Consider the following 10,213-nt stretch of genomic DNA (forward strand, 5'->3'; position numbering starts at 1 on the left):
ATACTGATGACGGGGCTTTTTTAGACCCCGTTTAATGATGTCGGTATAAGCGCCGGTATTAGGCTATCATGTAGTAGTGTTTACTTTGGGTGCTGAAATGTAGTGTTTTATAGCTTAAATCAATTACCTCACATCTATTTTTAATGGGGTGAAAGATATTAAAATTAAAAGTTGTGCATGTATTCTCTATTTTAGATTTGTGACTCGCACTATGGGACCCCAAAATAGTAAATATGTGTATAACTTTTGATTTTGTTGCCTTTTAATCAATTATACAGAAGATATCGAGATGAGTGTTGTGAGCTATGGAACACTCAATTTTGAGACCCCTAGCAAAGGTAATGATCGATATGGTGTGGGGAAAAAATAAAAAACCTGTGAGTCCACCATATGTGAGACATGAACTTTGAGATGTGAGTCCTTCGTGAGTCCAACTAGAAGTGAGATAGCGACATGACTCCATAATACATGATCGATGAGATGATCGATGAGATGTGAGATGTGAGCCATGAGTCTAGCTCACCACAAACCTGCACGAGCCATTTTATAAAATCCATGAGCGAGCTAGTCATGAGACATAAAACATGAGATAAGAGTCATTTCATATACAAACCCACGATGATGTAAGCTAGCTAGACATGATATGGGAGCCCACAACTTCACGTGAGCCAAGGTGCTCTAAATTCATGCAAGACCACCCAATGAGAGCCCACCAAGCATGAGATGTAGGAAAGCTTTCAAAAATCCCACACCAAGGGGCTTATGAATTATGCATGATGCATGAGGCTTGTGCATATAGGCTTTTACATTAGGGCTTAAGGGAAAGAGTTAGTCTAGGCTTCAAAGTGTTATAAGTCTTAAGGAGTATGCTTATGGGTAGTAGGGATTATTCATTAGACCTGATACCACTAGTCATGAGACGTAAAATGTGAGACATGAGCCATTTCATATTAAAAAATATGACGTAAGAAGCTAGGTACCCGAGATCATACACTAATCTCTCACCCACATCCCTCATGATTAGGTTTCTTATTCTTTAATAGTTATCTTAATAAATATTAGTGTACTCATGGGTGTAGGATTAGATATTCAGTTTTTCTAAAAGGGTGAAAGGCACTAACCTCTTTCTCTGTTTTGTTTCTTGGTTTTGCAGGTATCTCCTCTCTCAATGATGAAGGTAAGTTCACTAGCCATGTGCTTAATCAATTCAGGGTTTCTAAATCAATATCATTCTACATATGTAAGTTAGATTAGATATAGGGTTTTTAATTAGTATTATTCTACATATGTGAGTTAGATTAGATATAGGGTTTTATGTTAGTTTATTTTTGTTTATTTTGTTTTCTTCTTTTGTAGCTATTTCCTCCCTCCTTCAAGAAGGTAAGTCCACTAATCTTATTCTTAATCTACTAAATAATTATTTTTAAATGTTTAAATTCCATGCATATGCCCATTTCATTGCTTTCCATGTCCATTTGCTTTCTTAGGTCAATACTATGTATAGCCTCTTGCATAGCCCTTAGCATCTCACATACCTCTTAGCATCTCACATACCTCTTAGCATGAGCATAATCTCTAAGGATGCGATATGAAGCATATGCCCATTTCATTTGCTTTCCATGTCCATTTGCTTTCTTAGGTCAATACTATGTATAGCCTCTTGCATAGCCCTTAGCATCTCACATACCTCTTAGCATGAGCATAATCTCTAAGGATGCAATATGAAGCATAGCCTTGCATATATCCTCTGTGGTGTTTGTGTGTGTGTGTGTGTGTGTGTGTGTGTGTGTGTGTGTGTGTGTGTGCACGTGCACATGCGTGTGTGTGTGTGTGTGTGTGTATGTGTGTGCATGTGTGTGTGTGTGTGTGTGTGTGTGTGTGTGTGTGTGTGTGTGTGTGTGTGTGTGTGTGTGTGCAGGAAATCAACAAAATTAGCCTACCTTCAGATCAAGTGCCATACAAATCAAATGTTTGTGAGTTAAGCAATGCATGCTTATGCCTAGTTTGTTTTTTTGTTCTAGTCAAGGGACAAGTGGCCCATGCATAGTCCTGCATGTGAAAGTTTATCCTCAAAGAGGGATAATGGGTAGGAAATACATCTGCGGCTTGTGCATAGGCATGACCGTGTAGGCTATGCATAGCCATGTATATAAGTAGAGTTATACATAGCCATGCTTATGTATAGGCTATGCATAGACATGGCTATGTATAGACTGCACATAGTCATAGCTATGCATAAGCCTACGCATAGACATGGCTATGTGTAAGTCATGGCCATGCATGTGCATAGCTATGTACAGACATGGCTATTCGTAAAATCCATGGTCGTGCATAGGCCATTGCAATGCCATAGAATGGTCTATGTATGGCCATGGATTATGCATATCCATGTCTATGCATAGCTATGCCAATGAGTAGCCTACATGCATGCACGACCATGGCTTACAAATTTTGGTGTCATGGTACACATTACGACATACCCTTGTCTTTCGCCCCCTTCTGGCTCATTTATGTTCTATTGCAACCAAAACCTTCTTCATACCCTGATCCTCCCACCTCCTCCTCCACACACACACACCCCCTTTCTAATCCATCCCATCCTTCTCTCCATCCCATGCCATTTTCTCACATCAACAAGTGAAGGTATCTCTCCTCCATTGTTAGGGATTCATGAAAGATTTCACATGCTCCTTCTCTCCCTCTCTTTTTCTCCCTCTTATTTTCTACATTTGTATTAATTTTTATTAGCCTTCCTAATGCTCAATGTTAGGATTTCATGAGTATGAAGTGGGCATTAAAATGTGATTAGAGAGTGATTAATCACTTTATTGGTTTTCTAACATATGGTTGTTTTTATTTTGTAGCCATTAAGAGCTAGAGTCCTTTCAATGTATTCTTGTGGGCAACACCCTCTTCATGGTTGCAAGACCCTTTCACAAAAGGTAGGTCTCCCCATCCCTTATCTATTTGCTTCATGCTATTTTGGAATAGTTTCCTTGCCAAGGCGGTGTGGCCCATGCATGCATCCCGCATGAAAATGTTGCCAAATTTGTGGCCTTTGGGTAGTACTCATAACATAACAGCCATGAAATCTACATATGTATACCTAGTGCATGGTCAGCAAGAGCTATTTCCTAAAGATAGCTCTTTAAAAGGCCAAATGTACATATTCACCTAATCTTAGCATAGTATTAGCAAGATTTGCATAAGCATAGGCATTGGAAAGCTTTGAACAAGCTTTTCTTAAGCATAAGATTTGCATAACCATAAGCTTTACACTTAGTGCATAAGCCTAAGCATACCATAACACTTACTATGCTCTGTCCAAAGTATTCAAGGCATAGATTTGCATAAGCATAAGCTTTTCATTTAAGCATGCATAGCACTAGCTTCTCTTGTAAGACATAGTAGGCTTATGCATAGATATATGAAGCTTAGGCATATACAAAGCCTCTCATACTGAGGCATATACATAGCCTCTCATAAGCTTTGCATTTTTATAAAAATTGACTTTGAGCCCTTAGTATACATAGCCCTCACACCATGAATAGAAGCACTTTGTATACATACACATAGAAAGCATGGGTTTATGCATAGCTTCTTGTAGCAAAATGAAACAAACCATCTCATAGCCCTCTTGCATAGAAGCATAGGCCTCTTACTATATATCCCCAATCAACAAGCATAAACATTCTCCAATTTAGTATAAAGTGTTTATATTTTGCATACATGCTAGTCAACTATCATCTGTACAAGTTGTGGTCGCTTTACTCAATTGAAGAATGTAAATGCTTGTTGATTAGGCATAAAGTGTCATGGTCACTTTTTTATGCCCAATAATGTGCAAGCAATATAAATGCTTGTTGATTGGATATGAAGTATCATGGCTTGCATACATGCTACTCAACAAGCATCTACACAAACCATGGATACTTTATGCTATCATCCATGCCAGACATGGATGCTATACGTCCATGCAAGCCATGGATGCCTTACCTGCAATCAAAAGCACACTCTTCAATTGGGCATAAAGCATACATGGCTTCCATACTAGTATCCATGCAAGCCATGTATACTTTATGCTCAATTAAAGAACATTTGTATAGACTTAGCGGGCGTCAAGTTGTTAAGCATCCATGTCTACACTCATTCCCACATCCACGTTCCATGTTGAAATATGTGTGGATGACCAAGCCTATGTAAGTGTGGCTCACAGTTTTAGTGCAGTGGTGTATTAATTATCTATACAGAGCATGAAAATGCCTCAAAATTTGCTTTTGGTTGCTTGTTTATGCAAAATGTAGTTTGAATCTATGTCTATCTTAAAATAGACATAACTTTTGATCTGTAGTCTAGAACAACATACTGTAAAAAGAAAAAGTGGAGAATTTTTCAAGCTCTATTAAATTTTTAAAACTTTGGTATCTAGTGCTCCTACTAGAAAAATTAGCGGTGGTATCTAGTGCTTTTATTAGTGATCCCATACCAACGCTTCTACCATGATCGTACCAGCAAAATGAAGCCTGATATCTCGTTATATTTTTTCTAATAGGGCCATTGGCATGCCCTCATTCTCTTGTAGTGGAAGCCTGAGCTCAAGTATATGATCTTAGGCATAGGTCTCTTTACATAAGACATGTCTATGATCTTATGCATAGACTCCTTCTTCATAAGAGCTTGTGCATAGAGGTCTTATACACAAGTCTTCTATCCATATGATCTCATGCATAGAGCTCTATGTATAAGATCTCTTACTTATAAGGTCTTATGTGCATATAGATCTATGCATAAGTCCTATTTCTATAAGCTTTCACACATAGAGCTCGATGCATAAGATCTCTTATTTATACTCTTATGTGCATAGAGATCTATGTATGAGTTCTCTATCCATAAGCACTCACACATGAACTCTATGTATAGGATCTCTTATTTATAATGTATAAGAGCGCTATGTGTAGAGATTTATTCTTATATGCATAAGCATATTAACATTATTTGTTATGACTTAGTGTGAGGAGATCTTATGCATAGATGTCTAAATGAATTTATAAGAGATCTTATAAATAGATCTCTATCTGTAAGAGATTATGGATAGAAGACTTATTTATGCATATAAGAGAACTGTATTGCACAAGCTCTCTTGAGAAGAAGGGCTCCATGCATAAATTCTCTATCTATAAGCTCCCACACATAGAGCTCAATGTATAAGATCTCTTATTTATACTCTTATGTGTATAGAGATCTATGCACGACTTCTCTATCCATAAGCTCCATGTATAAGATCACTTATTTATAAACTCTTATACATAAGAGCTCTAGACATGCATAGATCTTTACCCTTATACGTAAGTAAATTAATCTTACGTGTTAGGAACTAGTGAGGAGAATAAAGCTCTTTGCATAGAGCTTTATTCTTATGCATAGAACTTTATTCTTATGCACAAGTATATTAATATTATGTGTTAGGACTTAGTGAGGAGAATTGATTTTTTATATTATTTGGAGAATCTTTTATAATATTTCTAAAAACTTTTAGGGTCTTTGGTGGCACTCTATATCAAGGAATTTCTACATTGCAAGCTAACCTCTACATTCACCCATCTCATAAGCATCTACTCTTCATCATCAAATTTGGATGGCATAGGTGAGGATGGCATCAACATTTGCTCATTTGGGTAAGGTTTAGAAGAGGGAATGTAACCAAAATGTCTACAACTACCTTGTCAATCCTTATAAATATAGTCTTTTGTTTAGAGGTGGTAGTGTTACACACAGAAAAAATATGTGGCCACAAATGGTGCAATTCTAAATGGGAAAATCTAGAGAATTTTCCCTCAACCATTGGATTTTCCATGAGAAGTACTTCTTTATTGCTTCTACTCTTTATTGATCTACGTTTCTTGCTAATGTGACAAACATGCCATGTTTCAGTAGGATACTCTCTTCACATATATGTGAGTAACTATTGGGGCTAAATGTCTTGGACATAAGGGACCAAGGAAGTTCAAGGTATAATGGTGATTGTCTTGGACAAGAGGGACCAAAGAAGTTCAAGGGATAATGAAGCACCCCTAATCTACATCGTAATTATTCATACACAAACATGTGATAAGAAAATTAACTTTTAATTAAATATATATATAGTGACTAAGCATTATGTCACTAATATATGATTGCCAATGATTAAGAGTTTTGAATACAATATAAAATCGAATCATCAAATTATACTAACAAAAGAAATCCCCAAGAGAATCATCAAATATAATCTTCGCTAGAGGGCTCATATTGGTGCCCATCCACCCAAACACCACTCTCAACATTGAAGTAGTCTTGGGTTAACATCTCCACCACAAGCATTAAATTTATCAAGTTTTGCTATTCACAAGTCTGGTGACTATCTAAAGGGGCCACCCTAATCATAGTCACCAAAGTTCTCTTATTAAGCCAAAGTGATCAAGAACTTTGACAAGTAGAAGTATTTCATGCAAGAATAATCATGAGTCTTTTTCTTATTCAGCCTTCAATACAAAAAGATCCATTCATCCAAAAGAGAAAATCTAATCATTCTTTTGTGTGCTTGCCTAACCTAGGTTCACCTATCTAAATATGCATTATCAGCCCACAATAAATGAGCATATTTCCCTTAAACACTAGGGAATCTTGGAAAGCTCCAAACTCTACTTTTGTACCCCTTGCTAAGACCTACCTTTCGTCTCTTCAAAAATATGTGAGCTAATTAAAACATGCTGCATTTTGGCAATATAGAAGGCCGACCTCGGGCACCCTAAACTACCAACATTGTAATACCAACCCATCATAAGTGATTATGCCAGTCCAAAGTCCTTATTTAGGCTCTATTAGGTTATGCCAACAAGTGAAAGTGCAGGACTTCTCTTCCATAATCTTCTACCTCTACTTTAAAAACAACAATTGAAGTTCTCAAATTCACGCAGGAAAGATTTATCCGTTATAGTAGACATTTGAATATGGCTTCAATTTGTACACACATCATCATTTTTTGTGCACTTCGAAGAGACGTCCGGCAAAAACGAGCACAAAACATCTAAGGTGTAAGTTATTACCAGTTTGGGTGGCTGTTCTCGATGTTGCAAATTGAGCGGCTGACGACGATCATCAAAACCTGATGTGCAATGCAGCTATGGACTTTCTTGCTTCTCAGGAAGGGTTCTTGCTGATATCCAGATGAAGCTGGGTCTGGCTAAGGAGACGTGTGATCTCGCCGCGCAATGATATTATGATCAGTCGAGGTTGTTGATTTAGAGACTACTGGAAGGCTGGAATCGTTATCGTGGTGATGAGCAGCAGGTGGAAGCTGGTCGATGGCCGGCTTCGCCTTGGCCATGAGCCACTCGAAGACCCGGCTGGGCTGCTGAAAGCCCAGGCGGTCCTGGATGTCGTAGAACTGCACGGCTGTCGACACGGAAAGCCTCACTCGCCGGTCGCGGAGCCCCTTGGCCGTCTTCACCTTGCTGTGCCGGTCCTTTCCACCTCCTTCACCCGCTTGCCTTCTGATTATCCGCGGCTGATCACTGCTCGGCCTAATATCGGTCATGTTCTGCTGTAGCTGCATCGGCCTATTACTTGGAGCTATCTCCACATTAGGATCATGATAAGAAAATCTAGCATCCACTTGCATGCCCAGATCAGTAGACCTACCTGTCGATAGAGCTTGCCTTGTTCTTTGAGCAGGAGCCAAAACTTGCATTGTAGCTATGTCACCAGTATTTCCATCAGTATGTATCTGCACAGCTCCTCCTCCGCTCAGCTCATCTCGATTCATGCCGTGCATTAAACGGTGCATGGAGGCAAGTGATTGTGAAGCTCCTTGAAGCAATACACCCCTGGCAGCAGCACCTCGCCCTTGATATTGCACAAGATTATTGCCAAAGTCTTGGACGCCATGGCCCTCGTGCGGCCAGAAATTCATCATCCCCAAGCTGGTGTCAGCAGGCGGCCATTCATGATACTGGTGGACGCTTGCATGCCTGGCTTCTTCGCCTTGGAGACGATAGGTCTGACCAATAATATCAAAATTGGACGTTGTTGTTTGCACGGTGGTGGGCATTGTTGTTGCTGCAGAGGGTGGGACCTGCCATCTTAGCTCTTGCGCAGCTTGCCACTCTCGGATCCACTCATCTTGGGACATAATTGCATATATATATATATATGTGTCTGTGTGTGTGTGTGTCCGAGTGGAAACAGCCCTAGCTACCTGTGGATCTACGCTGTACAGTATGAGTTTGGGTGTTGTGATCATTGCAGGTCTTTCACATCAACTAGTTTCCATCTCAGCTAGCCTATTATGTGGTGTAATCGGTTGTTGAAGACCTGAGTGATAGTTGTCCAGAATACACAGAGGGCAGATCAGGTCTCCATAGGTTGCCCGTCTTGTCTCCGTCTTGTCTTGCCTCTACCTTCAAAGTTCAAGAAGGTCTCTAGGCGTTTGAGCTTTAATGAAGCTTTTGAAATTTCACACGGCCTGCAGGCACTAAGCGACCCAGTTACAGGGGCATGTGCTGGCACCCAGATCGTTCCAGAGCAGTCACCATGAGCTTGATCGAAGACATCATTTCGAATCCTAATAAGACTGTACAGAGGCAGAGTTAAAGAATGCAGGAAGGGCGCTACACAGTCTACCTACAGAAAGAAAGAATTGGAGAAGCTTGAAAAGGCCTGCACGACTTTCACAACTTCTGAGGGGAGCTGCGTGTGGAGTGTGCATTCCTCTTCTTGTTAAAGGCGACCCACCGCTAAGCCGTACACGTAGGCGGTGCCAAAAGGGCGTTCTGCAAGTTGCTCAACCATTAGCACACTGCGCAGCTTATAAAAAGGTTCACATGGTGTACTTCCCAAAGGGACAGATTCTCGACAAGATAGTTGGGAATCGGCTCACACATAACGCCAGCAGGTAATAATCGTATTAGTCGATTAATTAAACAAATTACAAGCTATATATATAAGTGTGCTCACTGGTCACTGCTATCCACTGACTCCTGAGTCTCCAGAATCCAGTACTGGGTCCACAGGTAAATATAATTCAGTGAGTTTTAATGTCATGCTTGGAACTCGAACACATTCAAAGGCTTTCAAGTCGCGGCTGTCGTTGGCAACTTTGCAGACTGCAGCTACCCTTGGATTTACTGCCAAAAGCTTGTGTCGTGCATAGAGAGACGTGCCGCAGCCGCTCTCTGCACCAGCTTGCTACTTGAACTGCAGAGGCGCAGTGAGCAGCTGCCAGCTTGCGGCTATGCCGTGCAAAAGCGACGGCAATGCGTTATGAACCCGAATTCTGAATTGTTCATCTTCGATGATTGGAGTTTGCAATGCCAGCCGCCCAAGGAGATTTTTATCACGCTGCCGTCTAATACCGATCAACCGACCGCTGTGCCGGGGCCTCCAAATATTCACACGTGGCATTTCAATGTACATCGAGCATTATTCTTCTCCAATGATATCTATAGAGTTATGGATAATTCACATGAGGTTTGAAAAAAAAAACCCAAAACATAGCACACCTCTTAGAGAGTCCTTAGCCTCGGAATAATTCACATAGGATTGAAAAAAGAAGAAGAAACCAACACCTCACATCTCTTAGATTCCGTCTAGGCCTAATTTACATGATTGTAGTCCATTTTGATAAGAGCTGTACAATGGTTATCATGATCGTGTTTTATTTGCTTAACTTGTTTCATTCTTGCTTTGTATGGTTAAAGTTTTATGGAGATAATATAAATTGTGATAATATGGCTTTTCCTCGCCTCCTCTTTTACCTCCCAAAGATTGCATCCTCCTTTCCCTTTTTCTCTCACCTTTGTCCATCCCTAATGGAAGGGGCTTAACTGTTAGTGTGAAATCTAAAGAGGGCTATGGGGCCTCTATCTACTCTGACCCATTTAGCCCCTTAGGAGTTGAGGATAGTGAAACTTCATCTATGGGTAGATTTAACCGGCAAGTGGAGATTGCATGGAGAGCCATTCAGTTGGAGACAGTGGACCGAGAAGGGGTAATAACAATTGAGGAGGAGACTGAGGTGAACATGGTTCCTGCCACACTACCCTGGAATGAATAAAATTGTTAGGATCTTAATGACACTTGAAGAAGAATTACTCAAACTCAAACAAAAAAAATTAATAGAACATAGACTTTGCACAACTTGAACAACAAAACCGTACATAAACAATTCAAAAAAAAT

General features: G+C 40.0%; 1 pseudogene across 2 annotated transcripts; it reads right to left on the reverse strand.

Moving 5' to 3' along the window:
• Nucleotides 1–243: 243 nt before the first annotated feature.
• On the reverse strand, nucleotides 244–8,961 carry LOC147604363 (transcription factor TCP5 pseudogene; annotated as a pseudogene). Of its 2 annotated transcripts, none has more exons than XR_015265462.1 (2): nucleotides 7,083–8,961; nucleotides 244–530 (listed from the first exon to the last, which is right to left on the reverse strand). The product of XR_015265462.1 is annotated as a transcription factor TCP5 pseudogene, transcript variant X1 (transcript). The 2 variants fall into 2 exon arrangements; XR_015265463.1 differs by lacking the exon at nucleotides 244–530 and having other exon boundaries at nucleotides 6,945–7,595; nucleotides 7,678–7,810.
• Between the last annotated feature and the right edge of the window lie 1,252 nt (nucleotides 8,962–10,213).

The sequence above is a fragment of the Cibotium barometz genome, chromosome 62 (assembly GCF_041138505.1).
Source record: "Cibotium barometz isolate CiBa-2024 chromosome 62, ASM4113850v1, whole genome shotgun sequence".
In the NCBI taxonomy this organism is placed as follows: Eukaryota; Viridiplantae; Streptophyta; class Polypodiopsida; order Cyatheales; family Cibotiaceae; genus Cibotium; species Cibotium barometz.